The sequence below is a fragment of the Lepus europaeus genome, chromosome 1 (assembly GCF_033115175.1).
Source record: "Lepus europaeus isolate LE1 chromosome 1, mLepTim1.pri, whole genome shotgun sequence".
Taxonomy (NCBI): Eukaryota; Metazoa; Chordata; class Mammalia; order Lagomorpha; family Leporidae; genus Lepus; species Lepus europaeus.
The window spans coordinates 149,078,976-149,104,682 of NC_084827.1; the positions used below are offsets into that span (position 1 = coordinate 149,078,976).

Sequence of the window (25,707 nt, forward strand, 5' to 3'; positions counted from 1 at the left end):
TTGGAACCTGTTCCTATCCACTAGTCACTGAAAGGCTTTCTAATTAATACATGAGATGTCTCTGGCTTCTACAAGGATGAATTATTGCTTGGCTGTGTGTATAGTGGCATAATGTATGCTGACTCAAAATGTTTGAGAGGAAAGAATAAAGGTTTCCAAAATAATACTCATGAAACCAAAAATCTTAAAATTGTACGCCAACTCTTAAAACATGCACAGAAGTAAGGAATCCTAAGACAGTTCTAATTCTTTCCCTTGATGACATGTACATTAAAGCCAGAAGACTGAGTTCCTGAGTAGGAAAGATGTGAGCATTTCTAATTCCTCAACAAAGAAAGGCCTTGCTCTCTGTCATCAAAGGGCCTTGTGCAGACATGGAGGCACGGTCCATCTTCAGGCTCACGAATGTTCTTCAGGAAGACCACAGGGACCCAGAAGGGTCTCCTAGGTCCCTCTCTGTCACATGGGAAGGATCTCTACATCTGAAGTCAAGGCTTTCCTTCATTGCCAAGTAGCCTGTCTTCTGTGTCTTTGCCCTTCCTTCATTTTCATTTATTCTCGCTAGTTGAAAACACTTAAAGCTCCTAGGCTAACAAATATTGCAGTAATCTCTTTCCTCTTGGGGTGTGTTCTTTGTGTGTGTGCATGGGGGGGGGGGAGCATCCATTTTGCTCTTACACTTGTCATTCCACACCAGAGAGGGATGTGATTTGTTGGCATCCCTGCATTTCTGAAACAAAGGAGCCTTTCCCGACAGCCAGCATTGCCTGTGTTTATGTGCCAATTAGGTTTTGAGCAGTAAGTGGCCTTGCTGCCTCATTACTTCCATCATGTTCCGGGGCAAGATTATGATTTTTTTTTTTCTTTTCTTCTTTCTCCAGATTCTCTAGTGATAACAGCAGGGAAGGGCTGGTTCACAACTCTTAGTAGGCTTTCCCTGCTCCTCCTAATATAGAGCCTAAGAGGTTAGATCACAGGGAAAGATGTCTGTGGGTGGGATAAATTGCCACGTGCTGCTTGTTCCCATCATCCTGTGCCACTAAATTTTCTACTACTGGAAATATTTTTAGGAGCCTGAGAAGGAAGTTCTCATGATCAAGGAACCTTGGGGGTAGCCTGTATTATTTTTGTCTGAAATGCACAGTTCTCATTTTTCTCTTACACACATTAGTACCTGAAAACGAAAGCCTCTTTAGGGACTGGGGTAGACTCCAAGGCAAAAAGTTGAAGTGATTTGCAGGCAAGTTTATCAATTTGGTTTTTGAAAATGAGAAAAGAATAAGCCTCTTGGCTTTTTCCAGGAAATTATTTCTCCTTCTCATCTTAGTCAATTTCTAAACAATTTAGCTACTCATTAAAAGCTATTGATATACCTTTTGCATGAGACTTGTCATCTTAGTATATTTCTGTAATATTTTTGGTAAATAAGGGTGCTATGGTTTGTTAGATAGCATCACAAAAATATTAATAAAGAACTACACTAAGTATACAACTTGAAGTAATAACTTTCTAAATAGAAAAAAATCAAAAGTATCACAATACAACCTATCAGGTAGGTTAATTATAAAATCCACATGGTATCTTGACTTCAGCTGGTAGAGAGAAATAGTACTAAGTGTTTATTTCCCATGAACCATACTGTTTTAATATGTCAAATTTTAAAAATTTCTGCTATTACTGTACTATTATTCTAACATTCACTAATATTGTATTTTTAATTACACTTCTATCATCAAAACATTTACTTTTTCATTGGGCTTCTGAGGTAACAATGCAAATGCTGAGATACAATCAGAAACTTGATACTCTGGAGCAAATATGACCTGCAATAAAGAGAGCTAAATAATCATCTAAAATTGTACACTCCCGAGTGATGTTAAGTGAGCACATACTGTTAAATATTTGTGAAAAAAATACAGAGCAACATTAAAGACAGATATGACTAAGGTTATAAATGGATATGCTCCAAGAATGAATCCCATTTATTTCTCTTGGAAAGTTTGTCTTGCATTATAATGATCTTCAGAAACTCATCCCTCACTTGAAATGAAACTTCCTCATGTGTGTCCGAATTTATGTAGACGAATTTCTCACTGGGCTTTGTTGCTGGTGGGGATGGGGACTAGGGAGTGGCAGAGCACGAAGGTTCTTTTGATTCTGACTTAATCATTCTAAACACACCCGCTAAGAAGTAGTCTCAATCTGATAGAGGCGGTCTGTGGCTACTAATCAAGTTACCCAGTTGTATTTGAACTTGTAAAGTTCACTGATTAAACTTATCTCACCAGGTCAAAAAGGGATCACTCAACCTCTTTTGGTTGCAGTATCCTTTTTACTACTCAGAGCCCCATCTTCAGAATATTTGGGTTAAAGAAAAAAATACCATGAAATCTTTTTTATTGCTGAGAAGAATCCCTCTTCTCTTTAATTATAGAAATGTGTGCAGCACTCTGACTATTCAAGACCATCAAGAACTTAAACAAATAAAATTATATGTTTTGACCTAAATCTATCATCCATCCTTATATTCAGGATGATGTTCAACATTTTAATAAATTCATCTGCATTATAGTTTCTTCTGAGTCAGCTACTTAGCGTGTGGAGAGCCCTTTTGTGCCAAGTCCCATCTGTTGGTCTGGCTTGGGTACCTCCCAAATTTGTGACAATACATTTGGCACCTTTCCTTGGCTTAATCTTTAAATGGTTGATTCCTCAGAGCTCAGCTCACATCAAAGGCCTAGGTAAGATAAATCTTTTTAACAGTGTTGGCCCAAAATGCAGTGTTCCCCTCCCCACTTGTGAAATCATTCCAGTATTCTTGAGACTCCTCCAGCAACCTGTGTCAGGAGCATCCCTGCTAATGCATTGCATCTTCCTATTTGGAAGAGGGAGACAACACGTGCCGCTCTGGGTTATAATCTCCCAGGACTCTTCTCCACATGGGGATGGGGGTAGGGGTTGGGGTGTTTCTGTCTATGGGCAGGGTGGCTCGCCTGGAGAAGTTATAAATAAAATGCCTTTAGTTTGATTCCTGTAAGAAAAATCTGAAGTGTCAGAGAGCCATAAAAAACCAAAAGCATTTTAATTCTTCCCCTGTCTCGCAAACTGAATAAAATTTAAATTCTAGAATTAGTTGGGGAGGGGAGGAGAGAGCAGAAAAATATGTATTTTAAATGAGAATATTTTTTAAATCACCTAATTATAGGGAACACTAGAATGCCGAGAATATTATACTAAATTGAGCATGGATTTTTTTTTAAATTATGGTTTAATTTTGCTTAATCTCAGAATCATGAAGTAAGCCTGGGAAGAAATTTTCATCTTTTTTTTTCCCTGATACTGGAATGATACCTAATCCAATGGTTTAATGTTCCTCTGGTTTCAGTCTGAAAGGGATTATAAATTTTGCTTTTTTAAAAACTGTATCTTCTCTCTTTTTTTTTTTTTTTCTTCACTTTGTTTTGATTTACTGCTTGGCACTGTTTTAATATGTATTGACTGTCTGCAGGGATCTTTGCTGACCTGGCTCTTTAAGATGATGCAGTGCTGGAGAGAGCTGATGAGGTCTTCTTTATGAGCTCTGACATATTAATTAGCAAAATGGACTAAAAAGCTTTCCTATTCCTGTTTTAATTTCTTATATTCTCAAACACCTGTCTATATAGCTGTAAAACAGGCAAGTCTGTGAAAGTAATGGTTGGCAGGAAGTCCAGACCTTTTCTGAGACAAGTTTATCAATTAATGAGCAAGTACTCATCAACAGTCTATGGGGGGATCTCTCTGTAGAAGGTGCCTTGCAGCCACCAAGTGTGTTTGGGATCCTGACGTGGTTTACTCACGAACAAAGTTGAGCTCAGGGCATCTAAATGTGCGCTGTCCAAGCTGGTAGCTAGTGAAGTTAGGGCTCTGTAGAACTTACGTGTTAGCACAGTGAACATTCCCACAGCAGGTGCCTAATGCCCTCACAGACCCAGAAAATTGGAGGAGAGAAATAAGATACTCTCTTTACCTCTATTTTACTTGGAAAATATCACAAGCAACTATCAAGATATTCAGTAAAACCTTATTTACATTTTATAACTTCAACCAACTGAATGAGGAGCACTGTGGCTCTAATTTATTTATAAACTACTATGACCTCGGCCAGCGCCATGGCTCACTAGGCTAATCCTCTGGCTGCGGTGCCAGCACCCTGGATTCTAGTCCCGGTTGGGGAGCTGGATTCTGCCCCGGTTGCTCTTCTTCCAGTCTAGCTCTCTGCTGTGGCCCGGGAGTGCAGTGGAGGATGGCCCAAATGCCTGGGCCCTGTACCCGCATGGGAGACCAGGAGGAAGCACCTAGCTCCTAGCTTCAGATAGGCACAGTGCTGGCTGTAGCGGCCATTAGGGGAGTGAACCAACTGAAGGAAGACTTTTCCCCTCTGTCTCTCTCTCTCACTGTCTAACTCTGCCTGTGAAAAATAAATAAACAAACAAACAAACAAACAAACTACTATGACCTGGCTAGTATGGGGGGGGCATCTAATTTGATAATTTTTCGTTTGTTTTCCTGCAGGCATGGCTGCGTGTGTACTTGTATATGAATGTGTTGTCCGAGTGGAGAGACATATGAGAGAAAATTCACATGTATTATGTGCCTTTATAGCAGAAGCTGAGGAGTTAGTTTTTAAGTTGCTACTTAGGCAGATCTTGCATTCTATTGTAAATACAACTTGTACAAATATCAAACCTAGAATGTACAAACATAGCCGAAGAAAATTCTGGATCATTGCAAAATAATAGAGCTTTTAAAAACATAAAATGAGCAGACAGTGACTTTGATGTAAGAGCAATAAGTTATTAAATGATATTTCATAAATTTTGTTGAGTCTTAGCATCCCATACTTCTATAGAGTATCAAAGTTGAAATACAGCTTTAGATTTTGGAACAAAAATCATGGTAAGTCTTCTCATTTGAGTCTTCTAATTGGTTTGCTATTTTTCATGACTTTTCACAGTTATCATTGAGAAGAACTAAAATCGTCATGTTAGTAGTCATTGAACTTGAATTCTCTTTCGTCATCAGTCAGTTAATGTAACACAGCATGAGCCTCCACTTGGAGAAGCAACTTTATTGGGTAACTTCTACAGCTATGTTGCTTGTTAAGTTGGATAAATATAGCTTTACACCCAAAAAAGGATACATTTTCCACATGCTCCAGCTTTGGTTTACATCTCCACAGGACTCAGAAAGTTATCTTAGCAAAATTAGTCCTCTGTCTAGGAGTCTTCCTATACAAACTTGACTATGAAGCGGACGTAGCATTTCCTATGTGCAGAAGACTTCTGAATACTGTGTGTTCCAAAATTCAATGAAGCAAACGGAATAGAAACAAATACATCACTCTCTTTCCTAAGTTTCTTTGCTACTCAAATATAGCAGTGTGTGGATCTCTGCATTTCATGAATGAATATACAGTTGTTTTTTTTTTTTCTTAAAGATTTTACTTATTTATTTGAGAGGTAGAGTTACAGTCAATGAGAGAGAGACAAAGAGAGAAAGGTCTTCGTTCACTCCCTAAATGGCTGCAATGGCTGGAGCTGGGCCGATCCGAAGCCAGGAGCCAGGAACTTCCTCTGGGTCTCCCATGAAGGTGCAGGGGCCCAAGGACTTGGGCCATCTTCTACTACTTTCCTGGGCCATAGCAGAGAGCTGGATTGCAAGAGGAGCAGCCAGGACTAGAACTGGCCCCCACATGGGATGCCAGCGCCACAGGTGGAGGATTAACCTAGTGCGCCACAGTGCTGACCCCCACAAACTTGTTTTTTCCAAATCAAATTTTGAAGTTAATTACTTTGGTTCGATTCATATTTATTAAATGTCTGCTCTGTGACAGATATGTGCCAGGTACTAGAGTTACAAAGTGAAATGGGACATGGTCTCTGCCTTTAAAAACCATGTTTGGCTGGCACCGCAGCTCACTAGGCTAATCCTCCGCCTTGCGGTGCCGGCACACCGGGTTCTAGTCCCGGTCGGGGCACCGATCCTGTCCCGGTTGCCCCTCTTCCAGGCCAGCTCTCTGCTGTGGCCAGGGAGTGCAGTGGAGGATGGCCCAAGTACTTGGGCCCTGCACCCCATGGGAGACCAGGATAAGCACCTGGCTCCTGCCTTCAGAGCAGCACGGTGCGCTGGCTGCAGCGCGCCTACCGTGGCGGCCATTGGAGGGTGAACCAACGGTAAAGGAAAACCTTTCTCTCTGTCTCTCTCTCACTGTCCACTCTGCCTGTCAAAAAAATAAAAAATAAATAAAAAATAAAAAAAACATGTTTAATTTGTTAGAGGAGAAAGAATATAAATGCTAAATGAAATATCTGCCTGGTACCTTCCTTCTAAAGAGTGTTTTGCAGAAATGTCAGAAATAGTATCCATCTTGCCGCAGATTATGGAATGGCTGTCTTGTTTCAGAGAGGAAGTGCTTCTGTAGCAGGATCTCAAGCTAACTAGAAGTTTGAGATTTACAAAAGGTCAATGGTAGTGGCCAGAGCTGTGGTATAGCGGGTAAAGGCACCGCCTACACTGCCAGCATCCCATATGGGCTGCAGTTCGAGAACTGGCTGCTCCACTTCCAATCCAGCTCTCTGCTATGGCATGGGAAAGCAGTGGAAGATGGCCCAAGACCTTGGACCCCTGAACCCATGTGGGAGATCCAAAGGAAGCTCCTGGCTCCTGGCTTCTGATTGGCACAGCTCCGGCCATTGCAGCCAATTGGGGAGTGACCCAGCAGATAGAAGACCTCTCTCTCTCTCTGCCTCTCCTTCTCTCTGTGTAACTCTGACTTTCAAATAAATAAATAAATCTTTAAATAAAAAAAAGAAAAGGTCAATTCAATGGGCTCACAAATTTCAGATACAGGGAAAGTTATGCAACATCACAGTGTATTGAAGAAACTATAAGCAATTCAGTGTGGCAGGGATACAAAGTGAGAGTGATAAGATACCAGATTGAGGCCGGCGCCGCAGCTCAATAGGCTAATCCTCCGCCTTGTGGTGCCGGCACACCAGGTTCTAGTCCCGGTCGGGGAGCTGGATTCTGTCCCGGTTGCCCCTCTTCCAGGCCAGCTCTCTGCTGTGGCCAGGGAGTGCAGTGGAGGATGGCCCAAGTCCTTGGGCCCTGCACCCCATGGGAGACCAGGAGAAGCACCTGGCTCCTGCCATCGGATCAGCGCAGTGCACTGGCCGCAGCATGCCAGCCGCGGCGGCCATTGGAGGGTGAACCAACGGCAAAGGAAGACCTTTCTCTCTGTCTCTCTCTCACTGTCCACTCTGCCTGTCAAAAAAAAAAAAAAAAAAAGATACCAGATTGAACAAGTAGTCCCAGTGGATCATGGAGAACTGCTACCATATGAAAGAGCATTGATCCTATGGGCTCAGAGAAACCAAATAGATTAAAGGAGGCAAGTAGCCATCTTTACGTTCTAGAAACATCAGTGTGGTAGCTGTGGGGACCTGAAGGAAAAACAAAAACAAGAAATATGGTTAAGATACCGTGATAGTGGCAATAATCTAGGTGAGAGATGATGTGGGCGTAAATTTAAATCATTAGCAATAGCAATGGAAAGGAAAGTAAGAAATATTTAGGCAATAAAGCCTTGCCTTAAGGTTTTTTGGTTATTACTATTAAATTATGCTTAGTGGATAAGTGAGAAGGAGGATCCAATCTGATTGTCATACAAGTGAACTGTTGCCACAGCTATGCTGAATGATAAAGCACACCATAAACATTTACTTCTTCATCACGTATTTTCTCATAGGCTGGGATTTGCTGGTGTCAGCAGTAATTGGGTTTCATTCCAGTCTACACATTAGAACCAGGTTTCTTGAATGTCACTCTTATCTTCTATGGACCAGCAGTTTCCTGAGATAGATGCTTTTGATAACAAGGATAAGATGGACTTAGGGTAGAGATACAGGAAAGCTACAAACTCTGTGCCAGAGCCTTTAGTATTAAGTAGTGGTAAAGATAGCAGAGGGCAAGGCTAAGCAAGAGTGGGAGACTGCCCTGATCTGTGAAGGAGTTAAGATTTTCTAAGAGGGTGGATGAGCGATGTACACCAAGTGGAAATGAGAAATGAGGAGGAAGATGATCCCCCTCCCAATACTGACTTGAAGTAGGACTTGGTTTCAATTAAGGCTACAAGGCAGGTGGATTTTCAGAGAAGGGGTTGAAAGTGATCAGTACTTTGTCAACCCCAGCAAGATAGTTGGACTGAAGATGGCAACTCTGGGATGGAAGAGAAAGGTGGGACTCTGAGTCATGCTAAATGTACAAAGAGGACTAAGACCAACAACACAGAAAAGAATGAATCAGTAGGCCCACATATCTTGGAATTTATGAAAGATAGCAGCAGTAACAGGCCCTACCTTATCTAGATGAATCTATAGTTCTCAGTAAACTGAATTCTAATTCTTTTAGTAAGTGAAGAAAGTTTGGGTCAATCCTATCTCTACAGTGGTCTGTGTGGATTATTTGTTATAAAGAGCTCCTGTCTCTCATCAATGGGGAGATCAAGAATTTGTACAAGGACTGGTGCCAGGATTGCAGAAGGTTTGAGAAAATGCCTATTTTTTGGCTAGGTTTTGAAATTGAGACATGATTCAGCTGGAATGTTTCAGTAGAAAAACAAAATGAAATAGCTTAAGAAGGATTGAGAAAACCAGTTTGGTTGTCATAAGGTGAAAACAAGCATGGGTGATGTTTCCAAAATCTTAATGTAAAGAAAAAGGAGAAAAGTAGTGTAAGGTGGGGAAGAAAAGACAAGAAAAGCTGTTTTTTGGTTCTTTCATGTTATTAATAAGCAACTTTGTGCTTATAGACTGAGAGAAAAGATATATTTATCTATTTGTGATAGAAGAAAGTAACAGGAATGCAGAAATTGTTAAAGGGATGGGATTAAGAGCCTAGTGCTGTAGTGGTTGGCCTTGAAAAGGATGAGGCTAGATCATGGGGAAAGGAGTAGGGCTGCCTGTGATGCAGACAAACCTACAGGTAGAAGGAGGTAAGGAAGTAAGATGTGAATGATCTCAGTTTTATGGTAATGTCAAGTCTATCCATCGTGATGTTACAGTCAAGTCTATCCCTCGTGATGTTACAGGATTGGCCAACAGATTACCCAAGAAAATAAGACACAATAAAGATAATTGGTAATGCATGCTGGATTATGTTTGAGTCACTGAAGTCAAATCATATGGAAGAACATTTTGAAAGCCATATTTTACACATGCACACACACAATATTCACAGGTTGGGTTATAGTTGAGCAACAATTTCTTCCACAAGCTAAAATGTTTGTAGTCTCTTGTGGTTTCATTTCCCATTCTATACTTAATGGTGGACTTACAGAATGTTGACAATACCATGAAGCATTATATATTTCTAGTAAAACCAGCTTGTTTTGAAGAGTAGCTTGAGACCTACACAGCAAACGTGACTCCTATAAAAAGCCCAGCTGTTGGGCAACAAAACTGAGACTCAGATTTGTTGACTTGCATGTCAGTAATCTCTTCCTGTCTAAGCTTCATTGCTGCCAATTTTGCCTGATTTAATAACCTAAACTATCATTGAAATCCTCAAAATTTCTCCCAAATCCAGCATTAATAAAAGAAAAATAGAGTATTTTAGCACAGCATTGGTAATTTTTACTTTAAGCTTCTACTATTAAAACCCATCAAAATAAAACAGACTTCTTTTTCTAAAAACAGATTTATTTATTTGAAAGGCAGAGTTACAGAGAGGCATAGGCAGAGAGAGAGAGAGAGCGAGCGAGTGAGAGAGAGGCGGGGGTGGGGGGTCCTCCATCTACTGGTTCATGCCCTAAATGGCTGCAAGAGCCGGGGCTGGGCTGGTCTGAAGCCAGGAGCCTGGAGCTTCTTCAGGGTCTCCCACATGGGTGCAGGGGCCCAAGGGCTTGGGCCATCTTCTACTGCTTTCCCAAGCCATCAGCAGGGAACTGAATCAGAAGAGGAGCAGGCCAGACACAAACCAGTGATCATATGGGATGCTGGCACTGCAGGCAGCAGGCTTTACCCACTATGCCACACCACCGGCCCCAAACAAACTTCTAAATACAAATTGTAATTTGTTCCAATTTCTCCAGACTTGGTAATTCTATTTATAGTTGTTATCCATTATACTTCTTTTATTATGATATATATTTCTTTTCCCTCTAGATGTAAATGCATAGAAGAAATTACTTTAGTCTGAATTCTTAGAAGTTATTGATATGGCCTATTTTGGTACATATTTGTCCCCATTGACCATATATATTGATATTTACATAAAGTTAATTGAAAATAGATCTTAGTAAAAAATAAGAATGGGACTAGTAGAAGGGGAAGGAAGAAAGTAGGAGTGCAGGTGGCAGGACGGGTAGAGTGGGAAGAATCTCTATGTTTCTAAAGTTGTATTTAGAAAATGTATGAAGTTTTTGTACCTTAAATAAAAGACTTATGGGGGAAAACATTCTGCTAATACTATTTAGTATACTATATCATTATTCTGGATTTCAAAATTTGTCTTTGGAGATGAAATTTACTATGCTTAAGTGTGTGTTGTTTTAGAAAATGTATAGTTTCTAAGCCTTTTGAGTTATTTGAATAACTAAAATTAATTTTATAAAGAGAAGAGGATATTTCTATGTCAAATTCTTCAATATGTTTGAACTCTTTTTCTAAATACTTATTTATTTATTTGGTAGGTAGAGTAACAGACAGAAGGAGAGACAGAGAGAAAGGCCTTCCATCTACTGGTTCACTCCCCAAAGGTCCACAATGGCCAGAGCTGGGCCAATCTGAGGCCAGGAAGCAGATGCTTCTTCTTGGTCTCCCACATCAGTACAGGGGCCCAAGCATTTGAGCCATCTCTTGTTGCTTTCCCAGGCACTTTAGCATGGAGCCAAATCAGAAGAGGAGCGCTGGGACATGAACCTGTGCCCATTGGATGCTGGTGCCACAGGCCGAGGCTTAGCCAACTACGCCTCAGCATTGGCCCCTGTTTGAACTCATAAACTTTATCCTCCATGGAAAATGCGTCTTGTATGGTTTCAAACTAACAATTGTAATGGTGCATCTAAGTACCAGAGTGAACATCTGCAGTTAAAAAAAATAAAAAGAATACAAGATGGCTGATAAATGTAGCATATATATATATATATATATATATATATATATTTGACAGGCAGAGTTAGACAGTGAAAGAGAGAGAGAGAGACAGAAAGGTCTTCCTTCCGTTGGTTCACCCCCCAAGTGGCCACAATGGCCAGAGCTATGCCAATCTGAAGCCAGGTGCTTCCTCCTGGTCTCCCATGCGGCTGCAGGGCCCAAGCACTGGGCCATCCTCCACTGCACTCCTGGGCCACAGCAGAGAGCTGGACTGGAAAAGGAGCAACTGGGACAGAATCCGGTGCCCCGACCAGGACTAGAACCCGGGGTGCTGACACCACAGGCGGAGGATTAGCCGAGTAAGCCGTGGCGCCGGCCAGGCATAAATATTTGACACTAAAATTTCACATAGGTTCTGTTCTCAGCACCCAGCGTTGAACTAGCTCTACAACTGAAGAGGAGCAACAGTAGGAATTACACGAAAAAGCAAGATCTTAAAAATTACACCCAATTTGAATGGGTGTACAGCCTAGTGGGTAAGACATACACTTTGGAGTAGCTGAGTTCAATATTCAGCTCTAGTTCCTGACTCTGGCTTCTTGCTAATGCAGACCTTGGGAAGCATTGGTGATAGCACATGTAGTTGGATTCTTGTTACTAACATGGGAGATCTTAACTGAGTTCCTGGCTTCTGGTTTTGGCTCAGCCCCACAGACCTTGTTGTTGTGGGAATTTGGGAAGCAAATCTGCAGATGGGAGCTCTCTGTTTCTCTCTCTCCCTTCCATCTCCCTCCTTCCATCTCTTCTTTCAAACGGATAAATAAAAATAAAATACTTCTCTTAAAGAAACATTACATTATCATCGTCAATCAGAACATTTTTTGTTTGGATGTACTATGGGGAAAAACGAGTCACATTCTGGAATACACATAGTAAATAAACATTTTAACTTGCAATTTGAACACGACTTACTTCTATCCTTTCTCTTTCATATTCATCTCTAGGAAGCCTTCAATAAACTTTTTGCAATGAAAATATACCAATCAAATTATTGGATTCCATACCTACCAGCTTTCAAATACAGCAGCCCTAAGAAAGCATAAACTTGGAAAGAGCTAGAAAGCTTTTTTATTCCATATCTAATTGCAGTCAGACACTACTTAGCAACAGGGGTATGTTCTGAGAAATGCATCATTAGGTGATTTCATTGTTCTACAAACACCACAGAGTGTACTTACCCACACCTAGATATTCAAGCCTACTACACATATAGGCAAGGTGGTGTAGCTAATTGATTCTAGGCTCCAAACTTGTACAAACCTGTGCATGCTCCTGTGCAGAAAACTATAGGTAATTGTAGCAAAAATACAAGTAGCTATGTATCTAAACATAGAAAACATACGGTAAAATTATGGCACCCTTGGAGAATTCTGTTACTGGGTAGAAATGGAAGTTGCCCCCAGTGGATCTGTGGGTGACAGACAAGTGAATTTGAATTCCTGGGACATCGTTGTACATCTGTAAACATTGCTTGCTTAGGTTATACTATGTTTAAAATTTTTCCTCTTCAATAATAAGTTAACCTTAACTTACTGTAACATTTTCTATTTTTTTTATTTTTTAGAAATCTTTGACTTTTTTTAGAAAACTTTTATTTAATAAATATTAATTTCAAAAGTACAACTTTTGGATTATAGCGGTTCCCCCCCATAACCTCCCTCCCACCTGCAAACCACCCCATCTCCTACTCCCTCTCCCATCCCATTCTTCGCTTTCATTTTTAATTATCTTTATATATAGAAGATCAACTTAGTATATACTGAAGTAAAGATTTCAACAGATTGTACCCACACAGACACACAAGGTATAAAGTACTGTTTGAATACTAGTTTTACCATTAATTCACATATTACAACACATTAAGGACAGAGATCCTACATGGGGAGTAAATGCACATTGACTCCTGTTGTTAACTTAACAATTGACACTCTTACTTATGACGTCAGTAATCATCCAAGGCTCTTGTCATGAGCTGCCAAGGCTATGGAAGCCTCTTGAGTTCACAAACTCTGACCTTATTCAGACAAGGTCATAATCAAAATGGATGCTCTCTCCTCCCTTCAGAGAAAGGTACCTACTTCTTTGATGGCCTGTTCTTTCCACTGGGAGAAATCTTTGACTCTTTAGTAGTAGCACTTAGCTTGAAACATGGACACATTTTACAGAGGTACAAAAACATATATATTTCATTGTTTATGTCCTTATTTTCTTTTTTGTTCTTTGTTTTGTTTTGTTTTTGTAATAAGTAAGATGACACATACAATGGCCTTGGCCTATACAAGGTGAGGTTCACTGGTGTCACTGTCTTCCCCTTCCACAAGGTCTTCAGGGTCAGTGTCACACATGGAGCTATCATTTCTTGTGACAGTGATTTCTTCTGAACACCTCCTGAAAGACCTGCCTGAGGTTGTGTTATAATTAACTTCTTTTGTATAAGTGGAAATAATGATAAAACTATAAAATAATAAATATTATCATTATCAAACATTGTACATAATTTATACAATTATGTATACATACAATTATGCTATACTTTTATACAACTGGCAGCAAAGTATGTTTGGTTACACCTGCATCCCCAGAAAATGTGATTACTGTGTCACACTACGGTGGCTACTACATTGCCATGAATGTTTCAACTCACTACAACCTTTGGAACCACCATCATGTCATGGAGTGAAATACTGTTATATGTGCATGGTACGTGTGGTGGGTCTAAGAGGCCCCACACTCTCTCACAGCACACTATCCTTGAGATACTGCCTCGTGTTTGGCAAACCAGAAGCTCTCTGGACTCTGCCCTTTGGGGTTTTTATTGAGGCTTCGTTATGTCGGCCTGGTTGCTTCCATCATTGGCCGTCAACAGTTGGTGTGACCTTCAGTCTCTCTTTCCTCTCCATACTCTGGCAATAAAACTGGAAGCTCCCTCTAAATCACTTGTTTGGTTTCTCTGGAAGCCAGTCCCCATTCAGAGGCTCCTCAGGAGCCCTCAGGCATCTTCTCAAATACACCAAGATTCCAAGGACTTCACAGAGCTGAGTGCCAGAAAATTAAAAACAAGACATGTATTTCTCATCTATCATGGCCCCTATAATCTCTCATGTTGTTTGGTCAGTTTTTAAGCCTGCCTTACACCTTTAATATTCCCAAGGCCCATGTTTTTCTCATTCAGGCAGAACTCTGCTATCTGCTGTAAAAGGCAGAGTGAGGGAGGACCAATGCCAACCCATCAAGCCAATATTCATTGAGCATCTACCACATGCCAGATTCTATGCCAGGCCCTAGAAATACAAAATGATATAGAACATGGCCCCTGCCTAGTATGCTCAAGACTTTCTATCAACAATGGCAGTGCAAACAGTGAAAACACCTGTGTTTATAAGTAAACACAAATGCCAAGAAAAAGTAATCATAGGTACCTTATGGAAAGGAGAAAAATGAGGATTTGGAGTCATAGGAACTTTCCATTTGATCCATAGCATTTGAATTTTTATGTTCAGACTATATTTAACATGAATGAGGTAATGAACTATGGATTTTTAAACATATTTTAAATGTATTTCTTAAATTGACATAAGGTAGTTAATATTTCTCATGTATAGCATGTTTTGAAGTATGTATATCAAGGAATTGTTAAATCTGCCTAATTGATGAATGCCTTGCTTCACATAGTAACTATTTGCAGTGAGAACACCTAACAACCACTGCTCACCATTTTTCCTGAGTATAATATATTGTCATTAACAATAATGACCATACTGTACCATAGATCTCCTGAACTTATCCCTCATATCAATCTATAAATATGTATTCTTTGACCACTATCTTCCCATTCCCCCTCTTAAAACATGTACAGTATTTAAATATTTTTAAACATTACAAAACTTCACATGCAGAATCTTAGGTTAGAAATAGCTGTATAAATGGAAGAAGTTTAGAATAGGGACTGGCATAGATTATGTACAGAGGGACCACAGGAAAGGGATAGAATCTGGTTTCTGGGAAGATTATGAAGGCTGAAGCTGAGTTATCTATGGTCCTACATGGGGCAGAAATGCATCCTTAACTATAAGAGCTCTCATTTGTAGGTTAATGGGAAGAAAAAAGCCATGATGAAAAACATATCAAGGGATTATTAAACCCCCACACACACCAATCTTAAGTATAATAAAGAGGAAGAACATACTCCTTGGTAATTTATTTAATAAAGTATTATCATAATACCATGTACAAAAAGTTCTTTTTTAGAGGCTCATAATACCCAACTGTATCCAATAAAAGCAGAGTTATAATAACAGGGCTAATGATGAATATGTAAAAATAAGAGAGAAAACTTTAAGTAACCTAGATTACCTCTCCTTGCTAAAATAAGCAAATGCAAATTCACTCCCACTCTACTGATAATTGGAAACCACACACCCACACAAAATAATTTGCAAATTTCACTCCATCTAAATAGAACAAAGCTGTTCAAAGTTACCTTTTGAATAAAGTCCTTTTATAACCAGTTTTTTTAATAAGAAAAAAAAAAACTATGCACAATTTTAGCCAAGACAAACTAAACCCCAACTGCAGAAATGTAAAAATGAAGTTTGGGAAACATTGATCAATTTGATGTTTCCATATGTATTTCTTTATTTTCTACACGTTAGTATTTTTAGAATGTGTAATAATCATACTCTCAGTCCTATTTCCTGTAGTGAAATGTCTTTAATTCTGGTTGAACACTGGCTACTTCAACGAAAGAAATAACTAAAGATCCATCTGTTGCTTACTATGAAATTCTCTCAGTCAAGTCTCAGTTGAGTTAGCTTTTCTAATGCATTCCCCCAGTGGCCATTTCTTGTATTAAGGAGACACAGCACATGCAGCGGGGCCCTTCCATGGGGGCCTGGAAAGTCCTACCAAATGCAGTAATGTATGTTTCATTTCTTAAGTACTCACATTAATCCAGCAGCAATTCAGGTTGAACTGCCGCTTAACTTCCTACCTTTGCGCAAGCCACCATCACCTGGAGAACGTTAGTAGCCTCCTAAATGAATCATTCTCATCTACATTCTCTATCCTTCCATTCTCAGGAGCCAAAGGAACCTTTGGAAAACAAGAATCAAATTATGTCTCTCAAATGCCTCTGATCGTTTCCCACTAATAATACAACTTTCTCGCCATGACCTGCAAGACCAGATCTCATCTGTGCTGCCTACTTCTCTAAACTTATCACAACTTTCTTCTCCTGCTGAGCCTGCAGTACCTGCTTTATTTCTGGAATAGGCCAAAGTCTTCTTTCTTCAGGCCCTTTGTGAATGTATCACCTCTCCTCAGAATGATCTTCCCCTGTGTCGTATGGCAGATTCTCTGATTTAATTGTCAGGCCAAGATGTTTCTTCAAATACACCTTCTCTGACCACACCATTAGAATAGCCACCCAACAAAAAGTCAGTTTCTATTACTTTATTCTATTGATTGCCTTTTACCACTTCATTACAGTCTGTAGGAAGTGTGTTTCTGTCCCTTCTACCTCCAGAATGTCAATTCCAATAGGGCAGAGAGCTTGTTCCCTTAGTTCTAAGAGCAGTGTCTGGCACAAACAATCATTCTTTGCCTAGTATTTGCTAATTTTTTTTTCTTGTTTTATCTTTTTACATATTCTTACTTTCAAACTCTCCATGTCCCTATGTTGTATGTGTATGATTTGTCCTAACAAATAGTGGATTTTATTCTGATTCTCAGTCTGACAACTGGAATTATAACTAGAGTTTAGCTCATTTACATTTATTGTGATTGCTGACATAGTGTACGTTTATCGTCTTAGCTTGCATTTTTTATTTTAACTGCATTTTAATGAGTTTTTCTGCTTTCCTGTCATCTTAGGATAAATTACTTTTCCTTTTTTGTTATACTATTTTGAAAATTAAATTGTGCTTCATTTTTTATCTTAAATGGTTAACAAAATCTAAAAATAGTCCATACTTAATCCTTTTCCCAAAGAGTACAAGCATCTAAGAACACTTTAGTTTTCCTTATCACCTTCCAATATTCAGTCTTCTAAAAATTTCATGGATATCTAGCATTAGAAGATAAATTCATTTTTGTTGAAAAATAAATTGAAATCCCTGAAAGCCATTTCATCACACTATGTCAGTTATGTTTTCTTTCTTATTATTTGATTCCACAAAGTATGTATAATTTTAATGTTTTGTGCATTCATTATTTGTTCATATTTACCCAAGTACTAAGCAATTTTTTTCATGAATCTGAGACTTTCCCTGTTGAGGTCTTTTTTTTTTTTTAAGATGTATTTATTTATTTGAAAGTTAGAGTTACACAGAGAGAGGAGAGGCAGAGAGAGAGAGAAAGGTCTTCCATCTGATGATTCACCCCCCAACTGGCCACAATAGCTGGAGCTGTGCCGATCTGAAGCCAGGAGCCAGGAGCTTCTTCCGGGTCTCCCACGTGGCTGCAGGGACCCAAGGACCTGGGCCATCTTCTAATGCTTTCCCAGGCCATAGCAGAGAGCTGGATGGGAATGGAGCAGCCAGGTCTCGAACTGGCACCCATATGGGATGCCAGGTCATTAACCCACTGTGCCACAGCACTGGCCCCTGTTGAGGTCTTTTTAACTTCTTCCTGAAGTATGCCCTTCAGTTGTTCTTTTAATGATGAACTATTGATTAAAAAATGGTCTTGTTTATCAAAAAATGCCTTGTTCCTAACAACTCAGTTTTATTGTTATTATTATGTTAGACTGACAGCCCATAAAAGGTGATATTCTATTGTCCTCTGGCGATAGTCTAGTTTGTGCTTCTTTAATTGTGTTCAGTTTTTTGTCTCTGGATATTTTCAAGTTGTTTTTTGTCTTTGATGTTTATTTTTACTACAGTCTTGGGTTTTTTATATACTCTTGGTATCCAATGTGTTTCCTACGGCCATATAGTGATGTTTTTCATCACTTCTGGGAAATTATGCCTGTTAATATGTTCCTTGCCCATTCTGTCTTCTACTTGTGGAACTCTTACTGTCCTAGTATAAGGATTTAGCAGAAACAGTTGTTCCTCATGGTTCGTTCCAGGTTCTGTAAGCTGCAGGTGCTCAAGTTCTTATATAAAATAGCATCATGTTTTCGAATAACCCATGCACATCCTTTTGTATGCTTTAAGTCATCTCAAGATTACTTATAATATCTAAGGTAAATGCCATGAGTATAGCTGCTATATTGTTTTGTTTAAGGAATAATGAGAAAGTCTTCACATGTTTAGTGTAGGCAAACTTTTTCAAATATTTTAAATCCATGATTGGGTGACCCAGAGATATGGAGGCTTGACAGTATGTGCTATACTGTACTCCTCAGCCATGTCCCTTAGACCTTCTTTCTTCCTTTTCTATCTTCCTGACTCTGAACTTCATCCTGAGTGACTTGTCCATGTCTATCATCTGGATTCCATTTGGTGTCTAAATCTCTTTTGGGTTTCTGCTGGTTCTCATTCATGGTGCATTTTTCTTTATGTGTTTGGTGAGTTTCCTGGGGAATCTAACTTTTGTGTGCACTTTTCCAGAGGGGAGTTAGACATGCTCCTTCTGGGGCATTAATGGGACAATACTAACCTGAGATCATGTTCATATTACTTCCCGACTGGCAGCTTAATTAGTATAAAATAAATGTGATTGATTACCTCTAAGAAGTAAATCTTGTAGTTGAAAATTCTCAGAGGAAGTTGATGATGATGATGACAATGATTGTTGTTCTCCATCGACAGCCAGACAAGATAGATTTTCCTGGACTGCCTTTGTTGAGGCAAGTTTATTCAGGGATCAGGACTTCCAGCCTACCTTAAACGAAGGTTGCAGGCCCTTTGAGGGGCACTACTTTAACCCTCCTGAGTTTGGCTTGACTCCTAGATCTGGCAAGATTCCACCATCACACCATCTCCCTAACATCCAGATTCTTAGTATTAGCATTTACCTGAAGGCAATCTCAAACTTCAAGTTTGATTACCTATATACATAGTTACTTTTTGTTTTTTTCACTTTGTTTTTTGTTTTTGTTGTTTTCCAAAAGATTTAGTTTAAAATTTTCCCTTTATTTCCTATGAACAAATAAAACTGTTAAAAATCATTTGAATTATTTGCTGTAGTTTATTTAGGATCTATTTGTATTTTATCATCAGGATATAGAGAACTGGTGTATTACTGGGAGCACAGATAGAGATTAACTGTTAAATGAATGCATGATTATCTTTTATGAAGACCCGAATGCAAATAAACCATGGTCCTAATGTAGATAAGAGCATACATGGTTATACATGTTTTTATTGTACTCTATCTGAACCACCTTTGACAAATACTTACAAGATAAACCAACTTAAAATATTCCTTAGAAATACGTGAATAGCCACATGACATAGGAGCAAAGTAGAGCACAATGTCCATAACATACTGAGAAAACTTGAAATTGAAAATTCCCTTCAATAAGAAACCACATAATAAAAGGTTCTAGTTATATTTGTAGTTACAAGCTATGGTTTATTACTCTGTCTAGAGATTCTTACAATGATTCATTGTTAAAGGAAGAAATAAAATAGGGTTCACAAAGGAGCCTTTATCAGATCAGAATGTGCCCTGTTGTAAAGTGGGGAAGAAGAGGCTTATCTGGCTATTTGTTGTCACTGCCCATATGGGACATGGATGGGATACTAATTAGAATTCTTTTTGACTCCCTGGAGTGCTCTTCAGAGTGAGTTCCTTGTCCTGCCCACACTAGAAGAGTAGTGCATGAGAAGGCTCTGTAAGTCTGGTACTAAAATGAATCAAAACAAGTCCTGTTCATTCCAACAAAACCTATCCACTCCTCTGTTCTCATTTTTGCAAGAAAGGATCTTTGGTTTTTCATCTTTGTGAAGTCCACAAATCCTAATACTTTGGTCAAATTTTTGTGTACCTTACACAAGACTGATATTACCAAAGGGTAAGTTATGATATTGGTCAAGAGAATGATGTAAGATTTTGGCTGAAGACAGCTCGGAGTCATATTACTGAAGGTCTCCTTTTACTAGTGGAATCTTCAAGGGTTAGGAACCCCTACAAGTTCTCTGTGATTGAAAATGCTACTTTGGTCAGCTTAAAAAAAATATAGATGATGTAATAATCACCTATTTTGTCTGAGGAGATCAGTAGGCTTTATTCCCTTTCTCTGTGCCTTTTAATCCTTTGTTTCTATGAATTAGAATTTCTGGGCAGGGCATCCAGGGCTGGCATTGCACACATAATACCCTTGGCTCCAAGGGGTCGTGAATTTGGATAATTTCCCAGATTATACATCTGCCCTTCAAGCTTGCATTTCAGAGCATATGGCTATAGCAGAGGGGACAGATTACATATCTTGATGCTGCTTCCAAAGTATGGGAAATAGAAATAGCATCCCTTAATATGATCATGAAGTTGTCACTTAAGTGTTAAAGGGTGCAAGTAAAGCTATTCTCCTGGAAATTGTCTTCAGTGAGTACTTTAATCTTAGAAGCCATTCTAAGTACTATGTAGTAGGAGTGTATAACATGAAAAATTCTGACCTCTGTTGTTAAGGAGCTCATATGTCATTTGAAATGACTACAGCAATACCTACAAGGAGGAACAACATGAAATGATTTGTTTGTTGTTTTCCATTGTATTTATTTTCAAGTGCTAGCAAAAAATTCTCCTTACAACATTTTTTTTTCCAATGCAAATATCCATTGGAACACTCCCTTCATTTCAGAGAATTTAAGCCATTAGGGCTTTTTTTCAAATTGAAGACATTTAAAATCCTGGAGCTAGGTGTAGAATGCTACCAAAAAGCAACAATGGGCTAGCTTGAAGTCCAAGAGGATAGTTCTTTATGAATCTGGAGAAATATCAACAGAAAGAAGAGAAAAAAAAAGAAGTAAATATTAGAGAGCAAGATACATCCATCCCTAACTATTGGTTCAAAATCCTTGTTCAGTCAATTCATGGCTCTCTCTCTTCCATCTTCAAATCCTTCTTGTTCATTGGCTCCTTTCTTTCACCCAAGGAGGAGGAATAATCCAGGTGAAAAGGAGATGAAAGGCAGAAACCAGGAGAGAATAGGAGAAGCAGGGTGGAGCATAACTAGGGGAGGTTTAAGCAAAAATAGTGGGTAACAGTGCACATAGGAACTAAATTCTGAAGGTTTTGTTTTCACTCTATCATTTAAATAGCAGTGGCCAAATTAAAATGAAAACTAAGCAATGTAAATTCCCTTCAAACTCTTGAATGCAGAACAACTAGATAGACACAAAAGAAAAAGTTAAAAAGAAATTCCATTAAACTTTATACCCTATCAGAAATTATTTCAAAATTACTTGCATATCTAAATATAAGAGCTACAACTATAAAACTTCTAGAAAAGGGCCAGCATTGTGGCATAGCAGGTTAAGCTGCCATCTGCACTGCTTGCATCCCGTATGGGTGCCAGTTCAAGTCCCAGCTGCTCTACTTCCAATCCAGCTCCGTGCTAATGCACCTGGGAAAACAGTGGAAGATGGCCCAAATCCTTAGGCCCCTGGACCCATGTGGGAGACCCAGAAAGCTCCTGGATCCTGGGTTCAGTCTGGCCCACCCCTGGCCATTGCAGCCATTTGAGGAGTGACCCAGCAGATGCATAGATGCATAGAGGATTCTCTCTCTCTCTCTCTCTCTCTCTCTCTCTCTCTCTCTCTCTCTCTTTTTAAAAAACTTATAGAAACCAAAGGGAGAAATTTAGTGACAGCAGACTAGGCAGAACTTTTTAGAATGTCAAAGTTGAAAATATTTGCTCTTCGAAAGACACTGTTACGAAAATGAAAAGTCAAATTATAGACTGAGAAGATCTGAAAAACACATATTTAACAAAGGAACAAAGGTTTTGTATACAGAATTCACAGTGGTTTTGAATCCAAAAGCATACCAGTATTTAAGTGTTAAGGATAAGCAAGGTATTTATAAAAGATAAACCAGTATTAAGGATGAACAAAGGTAAGCTACTATGTTGTTTTAGACAGCAGTAAGGGAGATTGAAGGAGAGTATTGAGAATAAGAAAGAAATGACAAATGTGTTAACAGAAATGTTGCAGAGATAGATACATGAGTATAGATCTAGACAATTTCTTATATTTGAGAAACATAGGTGCGATGGCCCCAAAACCGGCCATGGATTCTTGGGCTGGATATTTGGAAGAAAGGTGATGTCTCTTATAGAAAAAAACAAATCATGTAGAAAAGCTAAACTGTGAGGAAGAGGCATTTGAAAACATGAGTCTGGAACTTAGCAAAGAGGCCAAGGTTAGCAATACAGATTTAGAGTCCTCTGCATGGAGGTACTTGTTGAACCTTGGACTTGTTCACAAGGTTGCACAGATTAAATTAAGTAATAATTCTTTAAAAGAGTTAGCAGTCGTTAATTCACTTGGTTAACTAAAAGCCTAAGATGAAGGCAAAGGCAGTTACTAGAGTTAATGATCAATCGCATTTTTGCTATTATCATGTTCAGTGGTTTGAAACAAGTGAGATTTTTTTTCTCTGAAAATTAGCAGCTGTATGAAAATGCAATGTTTCTCTCAGTTACAAATTTGATATTAAGTTAAATCGATTTTTATATTTATATTCTTAGGGGATAATAAACACTCATGAGAATTCAAATTTTAAAATATTAGTGGGATATGAATGTATAGGAGTCATTATGCAATGAAATTTGCACTGATTTTGCCAATATAATCTTGTGCTTTCTTTTAAAATGCAATTATATGCTTGTTTATCTTATTAGCTGTCTACTTTGATCATCTGACAAAAGTCAGCTTATTCCACTTTGTAAAAATAAATGTTGAATGAATGATGATACAGTCTTCTGAAAGTAGTTGGTGGTATAAACATACTGGCCTTTCTTTCTGTTTTTACCTTCAGAGATTGGTACACAGGTTTTATTATTATTTAAAATTACCTTTCTCTTATACAAATACATATAAGTTGCAGGTTTTTAAAGAGTGATTTCATTCTGCCTTTTGAAATTAGAAATTCATGTTTCATATTCACATGTATTTAATTTTGCTTTGCATATTCTTTATGTTTGTGCTAATGGTGAAGTTTAGGAAAAATTACTTAAAACTTCGCCATCCTCAGAACAACCAGGAGAAAGTATCAGCAGAGAAACTCCGTGGAAGTATTACTGTTAGCTTACTTCAAATTAACACTTCACTTTTGTAGGCACTAATGATAATTAATTAATTCTGTATTATTGGCCTCAGCTGTGTGAACATGGAGTTCTTCACATTACTGAGAGTAACATATACTTACAAGAGGCTTAGACAAAGCAAAGGCTTGCAAGAATAGCATAAAATATCTATTCACACAAAGCCTTTGGGGAAGATTGGCATGGTAGATAGAATAGATACACTTTGATGATGGAAAATCTGATCATCAGTCTAATGTGAGTAACAGTATGGGGTGTTTATTTTGAAATTAATGTGAAGAGTTCTGCAGCTCCTTTTTCTTTCTTAACTTTTGATGTGCTGATGGGATTTCACATTGATTTTTCTACCTGCAATGGGATGATTTCTGATATATGTGACAAGGCTAAAATCTCAGTTGGATTTTGATTTGCCACTTTCAGTATTGCTGTAGATATATTGAGACTTCACTAAAGAGATGTTCAATGTAATACGGTTATTTTGATGTCATTTTGTTTTATTCACAAAAATGAGAAAAACATATTTTCTAGGGAAACAGTAATAAGGAAGACATATTTTATTTTTTTAAATTATTATTTGGTGCTCTTTTCAAGGCTTGGTGTTTATTAATTATAGTACATGCAACTCACCTGTTAGTATAGCCAAGTTAAAATATTGTTCAAATCTTTGAATTTTCCAAAGTAAATTTTATTAGAACTAATTTTTAATTAAATAGGCTATCAGCTAGGACTTACAAATCCCTCTGTTTAAGTTTTTATCGTCCTGAGACTTTGCCTATGATATGAAATGTAAATCTTGAAAGAAGAGCATTTGATTTTTATTAAAAGCAACTTGTATATCCTATCAGGCATCACTCAGAAGACTAATTAGAATGTCAAACTAAAAACTTTAAATGCTGCTTATACCAAGATCATACCACTATGCCCTTGAAAATATGCTACTGCTTCTCTGAATATGCTTTTCCTTTTAGATTTCCATTTCAAGGAAGAAAAAGTAATTTTTGATTAAATATCTATTGATTTAATGTCTCTCAGTCCCACCAAACAGAGTTTATCCAAGACTAAATGCAGTTACCTCTAGAATAAATTTTGACAGCTGAAATGGGATTTGGCAGTTGTTTAACTAGACACAGAAAGTTCGCTGAGTTTCAAGCAAGTAATCAAGTGAACACTATTTTATCTAATTCAAGATGCAGTGATATTTAAAAGATAGATAATAACAAAATGGCAACTCAATATAATAAATAAATGAAGTTTTCTAACTCCTAAACCCATGCAAGCATTATAGGTTAAAGTATAATTATAGAAGTCTTAATTAGAATCATGGCGACTTGTTGCTTCATAGTTTCCCTGCAGGCACATGTTCATTTTGAGAGCATTCATACGTCGGAAATGCGTAGCTTAGGTCCCAGAACACGACACATACTCCACCAATGACAACAATAACTATGATTTTTGTTGCTGTTTTCTTTCCAATCTTTGTATCTTCATCTTTCTCCCTCACTTCTAGGTGGCTAATTTTGAAAACACGATTTTGGCTTAATTAGACTTGAATTACTGATTCTATGTGTTCAGTAATAACAATATTTTCTTCAGTCTTTGTCTCCTATTTCAGCTATCCTGGAAGACAGAAGAGATGGGAAATGGTAATGTTTTCTTGCCAGCTTATCTTGAACATGTGGTTTTCATAGTCAGTTTGAAGAAATGTGTGTGATTTTTCAATGAGGCATGACTCTCATCAGGTTTGTTTTGAATTGCCATCACACTCAAGGCTATTCAGCGTGTTCTCAACAAAAAGAATCTCATCCTCAATATTACGAATGAAGAATTAAATGCATCCTTCCTATAACATTGACAATATCTGAAGTTATTTTTCCAGAGTTATTTTATTAAAACTCAGACTAGTCTAACCCATTTTGAAATTTTTACAAATGTATTCCTTGGTTTCATTCTGAAAGAGTAGAAATTGTTCTAAACTCTCCTATCTCTTATTTTTCTTTTCTATTCTCAATATTCTTTCTCCATTTCAACCAATACTGGTAGCCACTCTTCTTGAACACGTGCACACTCCTGAAAATTAGGATCTAAGAACGAAGTTTGACTTCTTGCTGTATTTTGGTACCGCCTAAGGTAGTATGAGGCTTCCCCAAAATTAAGAGGTGTAAGGGAGCAGAGACATTTTCAGAGGCTAAAACTTATGCAAATAAAACAATTAAGAACAAGTGCTTTAGTGACTTATAAACACGAAATCTGAAATAAAAAGTGCCAGATTGTGTGACACAGACGCTAGGGCAATGAGGC

At 38.3% G+C, this 25,707-nt stretch overlaps 1 protein-coding gene across 1 annotated transcript in view; it reads left to right on the forward strand.

Moving 5' to 3' along the window:
* PARD3B (par-3 family cell polarity regulator beta) overlaps window positions 1–25,707 on the forward strand; it is a 1,146,588-nt gene that overhangs the window by 744,943 nt on the left and 375,938 nt on the right. The gene's annotated exons all lie outside the window — the stretch shown is intronic.